We start from the raw sequence: 16,794 nt of genomic DNA on the forward strand, positions 1-16,794 counted from the left end.
CTCAAAAATTTTGAACATTTCGAAAAAGATGTTAATGGTGCATTGTTTTGTGCAAGCCATATTTGTCGTAACATATTTGAATAAATATTAATTAGGTATAAGAGTTTTAGCGTCCTGACACACCCATAATTTTAGTGTTGGCCATGGTTGTTGTGTGAAGCAACTGACGAACATCTTCCTGCATCTGCCTCTTTGAGTTAAGTCCAGATAACTTTTCCTTCTTTGTTTCAGTGCTATTTCTTTAGTTGTTATTTAACTTCAGTTTTTAAAATTACACTAGCCTCTAAGTTTTGTTTCTTAAACGGTCTAATATTCCAAGCAGTAAAGTTTAGTTCGAGTTACTACTCATGAAGTGCGTAATTTTTCTTGTTCGCAATTTGTCTCGTATGGAATTCGAGTGTCGAGTTTTTCAGTTTCAATACTTGTCGGTAAGCTGGCGTCAAACCAGACTCCTTCGACGCCTCCTTTCCTTCCCAGACTCCAAATAAGAACTTTTTCTGGATAAGAATACAAATACCTTATTCTTTTTTTGTGTTTTTCGTCAGGTTTAGCAGAGCAGTAGAAGTGCTTCCAAAAGAATTTGCAAACAGAGCGGCCATGGTCAGTGTTGGCACCAAAAAAGTCATGAATTAGCAAGCAAGTGGGGTGTTGTTATTCCATCCTCGCGTGCCGGTCTCTTTTCAGACTCTTCGCGTTACAAACAATTACAATTTCAGGTAAGGTGATCGTTCGATGGTTGCTTAACAGTTAATTTGTCATTTACAAGATCCTGTCTCAATATGAAGTCTGTAAGCCTAGTTGGTGTGCCGAGGCAGCACTGATGTGATCCGATTTCATACCGCAAGACTGCCCTGAATGGTGATCAAACTATAAATTGACTTTTAAAAATTGCTTTATGTTAAAAAGATTTCCGTTTAGCCCCACTTTCTGCACTTTCAATTATACATACACATACTAAATTCCACACAATCCTTCAAACACAAACGGCAGTCATAAATTGAACGAAAGCCACAAAATTGTATGCATAATTAAGTATGGTCATAAGTAAACTTGTTCGAAATAGTAACGAGAAATGTGTTTTAACTAAGGCTTAGAACAGTGATACACCAGACTAGTGTTTTGGACGTCTTGTTATACAATGAAAAGTACCTTGAGTAGATTCATATCAAATTATCTTGGTAACGTTTACCAAGTACTTGGGATGAGAAAAAAATCATAAACCGAGGGATATTGTCTTGTGCCACCAAATTCTCATAATTAACATTTAAAAAGTTCTGTATTGAAAGGATTGATACAGTGGAACCCCGATATAACGATATGCCAAGGGAGCAGTAAAATAATATTGTTATATCGAAGAATCGTTATATCGAAACTCCCGATATAACGATATGACCGTAAAATAACCGAAAATATCGTTATATCGGGGAAAACCTAACAAGTACTTTTTGCTGCATATTAGAGGAGGATAAAATAATTTTGATGGCTTAGAACACAGTATCATTTTTGTATATCATCGTACAAAGCTGTTTTTAGAAACGTTAGAGATGACTAGATTACCGTAATGTTATTGCATTCAATTCGATGTTTTGCAAATAAAATGTGACTGTGTTCTGATAATATCGTTATATCGGGAGGATGTTACATTCGGTCCGCTAAATTCTCATCGTTATATCGGGAATATCGTTATATCGAGGATCGTTATATCGGGGTTCCGTCCCATACATTTTACTTTAGCTTTTGCTGGTACATAGAATATTCATCGTTATATCGGGAATATCGTTATATCGAGGATCGTTATATCGGGGTTCCACTGTATCTAGTGTCGTGTTATTCCAAAACTGTATAAGTAAAGACGCAAACAACACAACAAATTGTGGAGGGAGCCGCCAGCGATCGAGTTTATACGTACATCAGTTTAATACTAAGTTCTTATTAACCGAGTAGGAGGTCTGAAAAAAAACTTGTCTTTGAGTAACCTGGTCGGCTTTAAGTGCATGATGTGATATTCACAAGCAGTGGTTTATAAAGGGGTTGAAAACCCTGATGGAAATAATTTGCAATACCTTATTCTGACTAAATTTCGCGAGTACTTAATTTCGCGATTTTGAGAGGAAGGTACAATTGGAGTGTATTAAATTTCGCGATTTTTACCTATTCTTCAATATGAAGCTTTGACCTCGAAACTGTAACAACATAATTAATATGAAAGTCATCGTAAAAACAGCAGACAAAACAATCTACGCATAACAAAACATAACGTATTTAACAGTCTGAATCCCTAATAGGTTCATCCACGACTGCAAGAGCGAGATTTTGAGGAACTTGGCGACAGAGAACAGTTCGAACAGTGCCACTGATAGAGTGGGAGATAACTAATGGACAAAATCAAACAAAAAACTCCTAAACATGAAGCTCAGACATGTTAGAATAACTATGATAAAACACATCGAGTTTCATAATTTTTTTATATTATCAGCACGATATTAAATTTCGCGATTTTAAACTTCACGTGTCTTATATTTCGCGAGTATTAAATTTCGCGGGTTTTTTTCAAAATCGCGAAAATCGCGAAATTTAGTACTCGCGAAATTAATTGAGAATAAGGTACATGCTTAACTGAAAGAAATACATTTTTTTTTTAATTTTACTGGCATAAAAATGTTTTGCACTGTTTGTGTTTGGTGGGGTCGGAATTAGTCAAAAGCATTTGACATCAGTTGGAGCAAAACTGAATCAAACCACACTGAAATGTTACATCGACGTTAATAGCTGGTCACGGTACTCCGGCATTAGCTTAGAAATAAAAATTTTACTTTTGTGAACACTTAATATGCGTTTTTTGAGCAGTAAAAATAAGTAAGTATAATGAAATACATTAAAATTATATGTATTAAAACTATGTGTAACATTATTCTTGTTTCAAAAATTCGTTCAGCATCTTTTTTAACCCTACTTGTAATTGAAAAAAGGCAAAAAAATCAAACCTTACTCTCGTGGTGAGTGATATTTGTTTGGAGTTTGGAACTCAGTGCAAAATAGCAATATAGCTCAAACCAAATCTAGAAACAGTGTGCCGGAACGATTGCATACCTGCAATAGTACATTAAAACTACTCAACAAATCTTGAACGGCGAACTGATTATGCAGGCAGAGATATAAAAAGATGCCATAACAAGAGAAAAAAAACTAAAATAAAGTCGTGCATTTTACGTCTAATTGATAACATCTCTCTGATTTATGAGATATGGTCAGAGTACGTTTGTTCGAGATCTATACCTAGCGTATTTTTAAAATTACCAGATTTAAACAACACAGCAAGCCAGGGCCGTACCTAGCGGGGGGCAGAGGAAAAGTAAAAAAATAAGAAAATTAAAAAAAAAAAAGAAAAACTTAACTAAACTAAAAAAACCCAGTTGCCCCCGCCAGGAAAACTTACCCCCACAGACAAAAAATCCTAGGTACGGCCCTGCAAGCAAGTATGCACAATAAAAAACAAAAGGGTTAAAGTTATATTGACGTTTTCTTTGTTTCTCCAGGTGGAACAAAGATGCAAGTTAAAGAGAATGCATGATGAATGAATGCTCCGGAGTGCAACCATTATGAGTCAAAGTGACGATGGTGTAGCTGTTGGATTCTGAAGCAAGTCGACTGTTGGCAACTTCGTTTTTCGAAGATAAGTTCACTGTTTTCTTTCTTCTTCTGTACAGTTTTGGTGGTGAATTATTAAAATGCACTGTTCCTATATGAATAGCAAGAACTGAGAAGGATTGCGTAAAGAATATCATTACTGGAGAGTATTGTCAAGATTATCATAAAATTACTGGCAGAACAAATAAAAGAACCAACACTAAAGAGAATTGTAAGTCAACCTGTAAATTTTAAAAAAAGCTAAAATCCAGTTCATGTTTTTTGGGGTCAATATGAAACTGGAATATAAATTGTTATGTTCACTTTTCTTTGCATAATTTGAATGTTAGTCAAATGACGTATGCATGATCGATAAATGAAAACAAAAAACTGTCTAAGGCTTAGAGTTATGAGTGATACCTTCAACCAAACGAATTTTAAGGGAATTCAAACGAAAAAACTCATGTCAACCCATCAGTGACCCATTTCTTGTAAGTCAAAATGCATGATTTAAAACTGAAAAAGTACTTTGAAAAAGGCCTTGGACTGTAAAATAACATGTCGACTCGTCACTTGTAGATTGCTGAAAATTCGAACAACAAATATTACGGACACCTCGATAATTTGACAAGTCAAAAATGTTAGAAAATCATCATAATGGCCGTTTGCGGCCAGTTAGTTTTTGCGATTTATTTTAAAACCAAGAGATTATAGAGAAAAGAAAAGTATCTTGTGTCTTAAAATCTTCAGTTAATTTTTCTATCAAATATGGTGAGGTGATAAACACCGGGAGGAGATTGTCTTGATGTACTACAAAAATCTCACAAATCACATTGAAATAAATGTAAAATCAGCAATCAGTTAGGAGAATAAATATTTTGATCTAGGATTTGAAATGTTAACATTCAGTTTTCTAAACTCTACGTTAGGGTCATCCGTGTGGCGTTCCTGTAGTACGAACCAAACCAAGAACAAAAACAAAACTAAACTAACTTGTTCAAGAACTTCTTAGGAGAGTATTTGAAAAGTGTTTGCAAGGATTTGCAATTGTTCCGAGTTCAAGAATTTAATTAAAAAAATACTCACGTTTCTTTGTAAACGATAAAATTGGTAACTTTCTTATGAGTCGATTGGTAACTTTCCTGTAAGAAGATTGGTAACTCTCGTATAAGACGATTTGCGTATGAAATGACTGAACCGAAATTAATCATTTGTTTCGGAAGGCGTTTTTTAGCTAATTCTTATTATGAACAAGAATTTGTACCGTTAATATATTTTAAGACTTTGCATTTTTAGGACTTTGATGGCAGAAAAAATTCAGAGTACGACTCACGGCTCTATAGCATTTGACTTCGTGACGTTTATCCTTTTTAGATCTTTAGAAACGAGTGTTAATTCGTTTATGTTTAGAAATTAATTAAGTAAATATCCATAAAATCGCATGACTTTGACTGAACTTTATAACTAATGATTTTAATTCTGTCGTTTCAAGCCGTTTGTCGCTGCTTATTTAACACTTCTCAAACTCAAAAAATGCATTTGAACAACATTTTTTCGGAAAAGACTTCGAGTATTAAACACTTGGACAATAGGCCCAGTTGGGATAAAAATCCAATTGGTGGAAAAACAATTTATTTTTTTTCTTTTTCGAGGGGGGGAAAAAAAATTAAAGGCCCCTTTGGAACAAAAAAAAATAAAAAAAAAAAAGGGGGGGCGGAATTAATTGGACAAAATTATGTACCAAAATTATCTGTGTTACTGTTTTGAATATCTTATCACAAATCATCATTTCTAGCAACAGCGAACATCGAAAACAAATTTCAAAGTTTCACTGAATACCACTTAATCGCTTAAAGACGATTTTACAAAATAGCTACGCGTGAGATTTTACCTACAGTTTACATGGTTTTTGTGAACATTGAAACTCATTTTCTCAGGCTCTGAAAAGAAATTGTTGTTGGTGTTATCACGGATAATTACTTACATCTTAAGCTTTTAAAAAGGGTAGAAAATAACGCAGTAGAAATGGGATATAAATTATTCTGGTACTCGATTTTTGTCCAACTAAAATTAATATTACTCGATTTCTTGATGGATTCTGTCTTAATTTTCGAGGAACTGTATTGTCCGGCGAAACACCTTAATTTCTTTAAATTGTTATCATAACTTTATAAACATTTGTAATAGTCCTACAGTTATTCTGTTCAAAATGACATTGTTGGTATAAAAAATAAAAATTTTGAGTTATACGTTTTTTTGTAACTTCATAAATTATGACATTACCTCAACCAAACAAATTATCTTTGCTTATCTCGAATGCTTGCTTATTTTCCTTCTAGCGATCCTGAAGACGATTTTGATTCTTGAGCTCACTTGTATTAAAATTTACAACTAATATTATTTTTATACGCCATTGTAAAAAATTCTCGGAAATGGGTCGATAGATGTTTTCAAAACGTTCGCCAAGGAAGTTTAATATTATAGTTGACATTTATACGCCTGCGTTCTATTTTGAGCAACAGCAGAAGTTAGGTACAGTTCAGTCCCAAAACGTTCTCTTCTCAAAATTAGAATTCCAACACGCAGGCAAGAATCGATTATACGTGTGCAGTCCAGTAAATTTTTTTACAGGTTATTAAATTATTATTGTTTAGCAGCATTTGATGCAGGTTGAACAAGCGCATTATTACTTTAAACATTTGCAAACTACTTTTCAAAAACAAGAAAACGAAAACCCAATATTCTCAGTTATGCAGACCATTTTTTCATTTATCTGTTAAAATTAGTTGATCCTTTAACTTTTTAAACAGCGTTCTAATGTATCAATATTCTCCTTGATGTAGGAACGCACAGATTAGAGGGATTTTGCAAAGGAATGAATAGTGAAGCATCACAAATGTGTATAATGCGTGGAGCATGATGAATGCGTCAAGAGTAAATTTTTAAGATTTTTGAAATAAAGCATTGACTGCTATTTATCATCTTTCGTTAAATGAATTACTTGTTTACTAAGCACTCTAAAGGGCAGCATCTTTGGAAGCCAAGAACTAATCAATACAAAACACTGGTTTTCGGTTGAAAAAAACGAGAGAGAAAATAAAGTAAAATTCAAAATTTAACAAATGTAAAGAAGGTTTAAAGAGCAAATAAAGAGAGGACCAGTGAAACGCTCTTAAAAACTTTCTACTGAAAATAAATATCTAGTACATAAACGAAGAATAAAAGACAAGCATTCTACAAAGAAAGCTCCGTCAAAACACGTGTCGTTGTGTCCTACTTCACTGTATTTCAATACATTTTATACATTTAAAAATGTTTTCCCATAACTGCCACATTAAAAAGGGTGGCGAAGAACAACGACTCCCACACACCCTTCTCCCACTCCCCTCCGGAGAAGGAGAGAGTGTAGGGGGAGGTACTCCCACACACCCTTCTCCCACTCCCCTCCGGAGAAGGAGAGAGTGTAGGGGGAGGTACTCCCACACACCCTTCTCCCACTCCCCTCCGGAGAAGGAGAGAGTGTAGGGGGAGGTACTCCCACACACCCTTCTCCCACTCCCCTACGGAGAAGGAGAGAGTGTAGGGGGAGGTACTCCCACACACCCTTCTCCCACTCCCCTCCGGAGAAGGAGAGAGTGTAGGGGGAGGTACTCCCACACACCCTTCTCCCACTCCCCTCCGGAGAAGGAGAGAGTGTAGGGGGAGGTACTCCCACACACCCTTCTCCCACTCCCCTCCGGAGAAGGAGAGAGTGTAGGGGGAGGTACTCCCACACACCCTTCTCCCACTCCCCTCCGGAGAAGGAGAGAGTGTAGGGGGAGGTACTCCCACACACCCTTCTCCCACTCCCCTCCGGAGAAGGAGAGAGTGTAGGGGGAGGTACTCCCACACACCCTTCTCCCACTCCCCTCCGGAGAAGGAGAGAGTGTAGGGGGAGGTACTCCCACACACCCTTCTCCCACTCCCCTCCGGAGAAGGAGAGAGTGTAGGGGGAGGTACTCCCACACACCCTTCCGGGGTTAATTTATTCATATATTCCTGCATTACAGATGCGAAACGATGGTGTTTTAAGAAATGTTGCCTTAGTCATCTTTGTTCCTTTCACATTTAAATTTTGTTTACTCCCTATTGCAACCTGTCTCTTCCTAAGAAGTTTTAACAACTAGAGATATACACTTCCAATGTGGGAGGGGCTGTTCATTTCATATAACATTTTCAACTCTTGTTGAGCCAGACGTTTTGGGTGGGAAGTTTAACTTTCATCCTCAATCCTTCAAGCTCCCAAGGGAGACGATCTTACGTCAAAGTTTCAACTCATTGCACATCATTCACCTTCCTGGAATTAAGGGTTATAGGGGGAGTTTTACTTCCGTCCACAATCCCTACTTTCCCAGAATAGAAGACTGGGAGGAAGTTTAACTTTCATCAACAATCTTCGTTCTCCTTGAAGAAAAGGAGAAGAGAGAAGGATTGCAGATAAGAGTAAAGTCCCTCCTAACATGTTAACGTCGGATTTGATTTGAACTCACTTTCAGGATATTTTCTAAGAGAATAGAAAACTGTGGATGGAATTTAGACTTCAACCAACACTTTTCTCATTTGGGAGAGCGGACGATTACGATCATTTTTGTGACTCAGTGATGTTACATTATGTAGGTTTTAAGAGCATTTGGGTCAAGCCTTTAATCTGCTCTTAGTATCTTGTTTACAGTAGTAAAGTTGACTACGTTTATCTTGACTCGTTTATTGTGTGGTGATAACTGATAAAAATAAGGATTAGGGATGACTCAGTGTATAAGAAAACTATTTTCTCCGTTAAGTTTACAATGCCATATTTATCAGTTGCCTACACGATAATGGGAAGTATTTTGACAGTTTCCTAACACTCTTTACCGAAATAGTAATATCTAAAAGAACAAGAGAGAAGACTTAAAAGAACAACTTAGCTAATCTTTTTTTAACGTACACATGACAAGTTATGACTCGATTATGTTTTTGTGTTATTTCCTGGTTCTTCTCATTGTTTTTATACTGATTAAAATGTTTCTTTCGCACGTTAAAAAGTATTGAAAATACATTTGAAGTAAGCAATTTCTATAAAGTTCACGTCCAAAATTTGAAACCATCCTTTATTTACACTCATTGTTTATAAACCTCCATGAATAAAAAACTTTTGCAAATGTTCTTCTAATCATCTCGTTAATTCACTCTGGTGCTGTGTTGTTTTTCATTTCCTTCATTGTTCGCTCCCTGATTACCTGCTGAGAGGATCAAATATTAACAATATATTAGAATATATAACATAGAATAAAGGTAAGTGGAGTACGAATTAATCTTAAATGTAACCGACTACACGGGTGATTGTCTCGTGTTTTTTTTCGTTAATTTTGGCTTTAACCTTTTTTGCAACAAAGGAAAATGTTCTTTTACTGAAAAGTACGCAAGTCCCATTACATAACAGACTAAATTTAGCGCAATTGCTTTCCTTGCAGTATAATTCTCCATACTATTGTATTCGCCATAATTTCCAAAATTTTACCACATCAAGACAATATTTCCCAGTTATTCACTTATGTACAGGTGTGAACGCAAGTATTATTTAGTAGTACTTCATATTTCGCTGCGTTGCGATTTCCATATTTCTTCACATTTGACAGAATTGATTATTTTTGGATAATCTTTTTTGGGGTACTGTATATTTACACTGTGAGGCAAAATAGACCTAGCGTCTCACCTTAATACAGCTTATCGAAAAGCGAACATGTTAAAGGCGCTGTTATTATTAACATGCCACTGAAATCACTATAAATGTTCTTAAAAGTCGGTGAATTCTTTTTATGCATTTTACTATGAATATATGCTACTAGCGCATTGCAATTAGTTGAGAAAAGCCAAAAGTTCTTTTGCCGTTATTTAAAAATTGAATATTGATAAACAGGTTTGGTTCTAATTTATTGATCAAATGCAAAATAAAAATTGTATTTCTCGCATTTTCAATCAGCATTGTTGTATAATTAGTAAACTGTAACATTATTTTTTTTCTTTTTCTCAATATTCTCATGCAAATCGATTAAACTATGTTCATCTTTCGTCAAGTTCGAAAATAATTGGTTTCACAAATGAAGCCTAAGCATGTTTATTTTTTGGCCACGAATTGAAAATTTCTCCAAAAAAAGAAAGTATTTTTTTAAAAATATTGTGTATGAAAAGTTCATTTAATATGAAAAGTGGAGGGAGGGACTGGGTGGGAGAGATATGAAGACGTTGAGGGGGATATACATGTATATTGGGGGAGGGGCTGTGGAAATTTATGTGGTCACAGGGGGTTGTAGAATTCTTTATTTTGATATTCACTGCACTTAAGGTGTTTTTCTTCTATAATCATAACTTACAGATGCCCCAGTCCATAACCATAACCCAAAAATATATTTGAAAGTTGAGCATTGACTTTTTATTTAATAATTTCTAACAGAAGTTTCAATAGCATCCTTCTCATCATCTCATCTCATAGCATCCTGCTTTTGACTCTTTGACTCTTGACTCTTGATCAGTGATATCGTCTGATTTGTTCCTTTCCCATAGTAGGTCTGAGTATACTGTGGTTAATTGCTCCACGTCGTCCATCACATCTGCTTCGATGAGATATTCCAGGGCCTTGATGTGAAACTTTGAAAGAAGCTTGATTCTTGCCAGCTTAGCTTTTTTAGCCGATAATGTCTGGTCAGGATCTCATGACAAGACTGCATTTGCAAGGTTTTCACCATTTGTTTGTTATTTGCATGCTTTCTTCTTTGCCATATCTTATGATATCTTTCTGCCGTTTGACGTTTTTCTTCTTTGCTCTTTCTTTTTTCCCTCCATTCTTTTCCTTTCTTCAGCAGCAGCTGTGTCCCAACCAAAAAGACTACCTAGTATTTTGTATTCATAACTATTGCAGCCGTGTAAATTAGAACTGATTGCTTATTTAGTTCATAACTCGTCAGTTTTAGGTGTATAAGTGTTGAATCATTCAAGAAATGTTTTGACTCTACAGAACTATATATGTGCAAGTATTGATCTCGGTTGTAAAACATGTTTCAAGGTGTTTGATGATTTAAGTTTGTAACTAAAACTTCTGTTTTCTATATCGTATCGTGGACAGTGTTTTGGATTGTGGAGGTTGTGATTGCGTGTGCTGCTAGGGATAGGGGGGGCCCTTAAATGTCTGAAGTGAAGGGGGTGAGTGTGTGTGTGTGTGGGGGGGGGGGGGCTTGGATGCCGCATCTTCATGTCACGTCCTTCCCCTCCCCCCTTTCATATTAAATGAACTTTACCTTAGCCGACTATTGATTAACAGGTTTAGTTCTAATTTATTGATGAAATGCAAAATACGAAATGTACTGTAAATTCGCTTTAAAAATTAGAAAGAGCTACATATTTAACAGTTACACATTGATTGCTAACCGCCCGAAATGTCTTATTTAATGTTGCTGGTACATCAACACAATCTTTCCTATCGATATGGTAAGGAGATATTAGATTTTAATCACTTTTGGACTTAACCTCAAGTTCTTTTTATTAAATTGCTTACTTTTTTTTTTCCTTTGGGCTGCTTCCTATTTTGCAGTTCTCCATAGTGGTTCTACTAAATGATGCAAGTCCAGAATAAATTGCAAGCTTTTTATAGAATACTATTGAATTGCGTTCGTCTTTCTACTCTATGCCATGCAATCAAACTAAACGTACACGATCGGCAGGCTTTTTCCTTTCAGTACTGATCTTAAATATCAATTTTCCAATTCTCCATACAATTAAATTACCATATTGTCCTAAAGGGTTTAAAGCTTCATCAAAACAATTTCCCACTTTTCACTGTTTTTTGTTATATCATCTTTTGAATAATGTAGAAATATTTTAAACAGAAAATATCTTTTCTTCTTATCTCGATACTAGATTATCGGAAAGCAAACATGTCATGTAGGCGCAGATATTATTAACACGTCGGTGATTGATAAGTCGGGTTATACCCGTATAAGCATCATTTACTGTAAATTTTAGTTACTAACGCCTCGAAACTGATTTGTTTTGCGCCCGCTCTTATAGAGATTGTAAGTATCACTGTAATAAACAAAGTAAATTGTAATTTTTACGAATAAGTTTGGTTGTGGTTTACTAATCAATATGTGATAGGCGTACGGGCACCCTCGACCGGGGGGGGGGAGATTGCGAACATGAATTTTGCACTGATATTTAAGCGAAAGCAATATAAATTGACAGTTTCACGTTGATCTGAAATAGTCTGATTACAAACCTTGCCTACTTGCTCAAACAAAACATGTCTTATATCTCTTTTGTTGCATGCTCATCACGACAATCAGTTTCTTTTAGAGCAGTTTTCAATTGAGTGCTCGTAAAACCAAAACCAAAACCAAAGTAATTACTCTGAGCCAATCACAAACGACATTGAAACAATCCAGTGAACCAATCAAAACTCGAAGCAAACTACATGTAGCTGGCACGAAGCGCGGGAAAACGTGCGCAGATGAATAAGAATTTTGTTTTTAAAATTTTGTATTTTTTTTTTTTATTTTTGAGCGAGTCGCGATTGGTTTTTGGTTTTACTCCTGATTGGCCGAGAAAGTGGCGCGAAATTTTTAAACCAATCCCTAAGCGTAGTGAACGCAAATTTTGACCAATTAGCAAACGCAAAGTACTTTCGACACTCAAGTGATTGAAACCGTTATTTTTCTCTTTTTTTTCTTTCTCTATTAGATTATTGACAATTTATCGATATGAAAAGAAGATAGGGTCTAGATATTAGACTCTGATCACTCTAGGGCTGAAACTTTTTATGGAAAACGATAGGACAAAAAGACAACATAACATGTACAATGTTGAACTTATCTCAGTCAAAAGTTTCCAATGCCATCATTCGCCACGAGTCCAGAGTCCACAACAATCCAAAATTGCTGGATATTCTTTCAAAAAACTGCGTTCAACCTGGAGATAAAAGAAAACATAATTTCCTTAAGCTTTTTTCCTTTGTTTAGTTGGAATGTCAGTGGAACGTCGAACAATTTTAGCCGGCTTCTCGTTTTAATACCCGATCAATACGACATACGAACAGCACTATAATATTTTACTGACCATGCAAATAATGTTTGTTGGTTTAAAATTAACCAACTCAAAATACCAATTCGCGAACCTACAATTGACCTGCCCTCAAAGTATCAAGGCTTCATTTGAAGAGCGACGTAGCGGAGTCGCGGAGCCGCGGAAGTCATGGGTTCGAATCCCGTTGTTTCTTTTCGTGGCAAACGACAGAACAAAAAGACAAAATTATGATGATAAACTTATCTTACATAAGGTGTTTCCAATGTCAGCAGCTTGTGCTCGAGTCCCGGCTTCGCTCAACCTGAAGGAAAAAGGAAACATCATTAACTTAGTCTATTTTCCTTTGTTTAGTAGAACGTTTAGGAACGATTTTTCAATTCCCGTTTACTGATCAATACGACACGCACTGTAATATTTTACTGGCCATGCGAATATCATATGGTAGTTCCAAATTAAAGAACTCGAGTAAAAAAGTTTCATTACTCAGTCGGGAGAGCGACGCACTGGTATCGTGGAGGTTATGGGTTAGAAGCCCGTTGTAACCCGATTTTTTTTTCAGACTACAGAAACAATGACTTAAATTGCTTGTTCACTACGAAGATCATTTCATTCATTTTACGAGTTACTTTTTAACTCTTTTTTGCTAGAATATCAAGACAATCTTCCCTTAACACTCTTGTTCCTTGGCCACTGTTTGTATTTCATTTCCTGTCAATCTTTTCTAATGATTTTCATTACAAGATACTTGACAATATATCGATATGGTAGGGAGATTTGATATTTTGTTCACTCTTGGACTGAAACATTTTTTGGTTAAAGACAGAACAAAAAGATGAGATATAATAAACTTATCTTACACGAGATGTTTCCAATGTCAACTTGCGCCATAGTCCAAGAGCTAACCACTGCAACTCAAAATGGCTGCACTTTCTTTCAAAATATCTGCGCTCAACCTGGCGGAAAAAAAAAATACGTCATTAACTTATGCTATTTTTTTGTTTAGTCGAACGTTTAGAACTGTATTGATCCCGTTTGTGGATCAATAAGCAATGCAACGTTTTAGTTTTTCGTTGACTCTCAAAAATAACGAACTCTATGAAAGGGCGGTTACTCCATACCTTCGCTATCTATAAAAAGTCGTACGCCCGCAGATTCCATGAAAAACCACCAATGCAAGGTTTGAGAAAAATATACAATATGTTGCTATTTTTTTTCCTTAGCAGATAGGAGCGGGTGAAAGCTAAATTGTAACAATATCATCTGGCATTTTGGCTTATCCACCCCCTCCCCCCCATAAAAAAATCTTAAAAATTAAAAAATATATATACTCGGTTACAAGCCCCACTCCCCACCACATTTCCCTTGTTGTCCTTGCAGATCTTTAAAAATTTGCAACAGGAAATATGTAAATAATAAAACAAGTGTGGTCACTGAAAGCTCCATGCACATTTGAATCACTTCCACTCACCATCAAAGGTGTTTTCAGGTAAAATTCGTTTAATTTCCCAACATTTTGCCTGAGAATATCTATCTTTTTTGTTATTTCACGCTTAGACGCCACCAAATGAAATATGTATTTTGATAATTCAGCAGTGTAGTGTAAACAAGTTTTTTCAGTTTCAGCTTATTTCGCAACGCTTTCTACAAACCCAGCCAAACTCTCTTTTGAAATTGAATAAACCCAGGGCTTATAACCAGGGCTGACAGGACTTTACGTAACCCATTGCCAAAAGAAGAACTTTAAAACTAGTCGCTCAAAGTTCTTGTTTTGACATTTTTTGTCAAAGGAGACAGTGTCACAAACTTAAAAAAAAAAAATCAGTAGGGAGGGTTCAGAGCTACGTTACTCTTTCAAAGAATTAAGGTGACTCTTAACTCCACCTACAGATAATATAAATATATATTTCTGTATTTTTAAAATATATAAAAAACAAATCTATCACAGGGTATAAGTTGTTATTAACCTAAACGCCAAAAGTAGGGTATCTTGACCCTTCTTTTAACGTTGCCATGGCAACATATTTTGCAAATGACGTCATTTGGATTTGACTGATAAATGGTTTACTGGTTTACAGTAAACGATTTTCAGCGGCATCATTGGGCTAGTCATAGAATACCGAGGATGGAATGATCTTAAATTAAGGCCTAAAGTATTGAGAGCCAACAAGTTGGAGTTTCGTGAAACATTTTATTATTGTTCATAATGGTAAGGTACTATTGTAATAAGGTATTATCATTTATCTTGTGATGAAGTAACTTGAGATGTAGATCGTGAAGTTTCGATTCCTCTTTGCTAGTGTTCATAAGGCGATGAGGTGGACTAGTCACGCGTCATCATACAAAGTAAAATTGTCGGGTGTGATTGGCTGATTTCGATCATCGCTGTCCCGGCAAGAGGCCTTTTCCCACAGCAGTCAACTGACGTATCGGTGGGGGTCAATGCTTCTTGATCTCAATTCCACTATGCCTGTTGATGTTGTTTTAGTGAAGTCTAATGGAAATGTGTACCAGTGTACCAAGTGCCTGGGACCAAGTGTAGCAGTGGATATCTTGGAAATCTGAAACGAAGTAGGTTTGTGGTCGCGTTCCTAGATTCTTTCCTTCATCCATTCCTCAATCTAGCCGGTGTAAACTTTATTGATTCACAGGGGAGTTCCTGTAAACCACGCCATCTTGCCAAATCGGGTCGACAGCGTCCTTCGGTCGCAGCAAGTGTGAGGTAAGCGTGGCGCTAACATGTATGCCTTTTTAATGTTGGAGTTCTGCACTTCTATAAAAGATTTATGAACACTTAAGGCCTCCTCTGAGAATAAATGTCAACAAAACGAGCCGCCAAGCAAGAACATAAAGCAATGTCATTGATTCAATGCTTGTGATAACAGCAAGCAGAATAAATTATTGGCGGGAGCCGGTCTGTTAGGTTTTCATGTGCTTTTTATCGTCGTTATAAGTATTTTTATTTTTGGCTCTGATGTGCCCTCATGTGCGTTTCGAGTGCGTTTTTTTTTTTTTAAAAATGCAAGATCAAATAGCGAACTTTAATTTTGATTGATTTTTTTTCTAAAAGTAACCCTACGAAGGTATGGAGTAACCGCTTGCCTAAACCGTTTCTGTTAGAGGCTCAAAATAAAACTTCTCCTTATTCGTTTTTACATATCTTTCAATGTTAGTTGAGAGATTTTCGTGATACATCAAAGCAATACCCTACAGTTAATGATTTAATTTTGAGATACTTGGCAATCAATTAATGTGGCAAGAAAGCATTAGATTTTGATCACTCTAGGACTAAAACTGTTAAATGATAAACGACAAAACATGACAAACAACAACAACAGAAGCAGAAAAAAGAAAAGAAAACTTATCTAAAATGAGATATTTTCAATTGTGACCAAAAGTCAACTTGCGCCAGAGTCCAAGAGCTACAGACCGCAACATGATAAAATGGCTGCACTTTCTCTTACATACATCTGTCTGCGTTCAACCTGAAGGAAAAAGGAGGAAACATCATTAAAATTAAGCTTTTTTTTGTATATGGTTCTGTTCTACTGATAAATACGCCATGAAATATCGAGAAATATAGGAGTGTAATTTAAAATGAAACAACAATGTTCGTCAGTTTTCGTACGCCCAAAATAGTAGTTGTGATTGTCATACATCAAATACATTTCTCTTGATGAGAATCTGTTAACTTACATTAAGACATTAAGACAATACGTCCTACTTATAAACAATTTTCTTTAATAGTTAGTTATTAGAAATAGCAATTTTTGACTATTATTCAATGACATGTTTGTTCAAAGAATTTGAACAGTTCGCTGGAACATCAACCGCAGTAATTAGCGTAAATGACTTATTAAAACGGTGGAAACAGTGCATGTGGTAGAATTTCATAGAAACTGACTTCAAAAGTACCATTTTTTTTGAAAAAAAAAATCTATATTTTAGACAAATCAATGTCAAACAATTTTCCTTTACCTGAAATTCGACGAAATAAGATGTAGTGACTTGTAAGCAAATTTACCAGCGTGAAATGCGTCGTGAAGGCACGCATACTTCAGTCAATTGCAGTATCTT

General features: G+C 35.8%; 1 long non-coding RNA gene across 1 annotated transcript; it reads right to left on the minus strand.

Moving 5' to 3' along the window:
- Positions 1–12,378: 12,378 nt before the first annotated feature.
- LOC144658815 (uncharacterized) lies at positions 12,379–13,939 on the minus strand. Its single transcript, XR_013571790.1, has 3 exons — positions 13,578–13,939; positions 12,969–13,021; positions 12,379–12,606 (listed from the first exon to the last, which is right to left on the minus strand). It is a non-coding gene; the product is annotated as an uncharacterized LOC144658815 (long non-coding RNA).
- Between the last annotated feature and the right edge of the window lie 2,855 nt (positions 13,940–16,794).

Source organism: Oculina patagonica, chromosome 6 (genome assembly GCF_052425735.1).
Source record: "Oculina patagonica isolate OP01 chromosome 6, crgOcupat, whole genome shotgun sequence".
NCBI lineage: Eukaryota > Metazoa > Cnidaria > Anthozoa > Scleractinia > Oculinidae > Oculina > Oculina patagonica.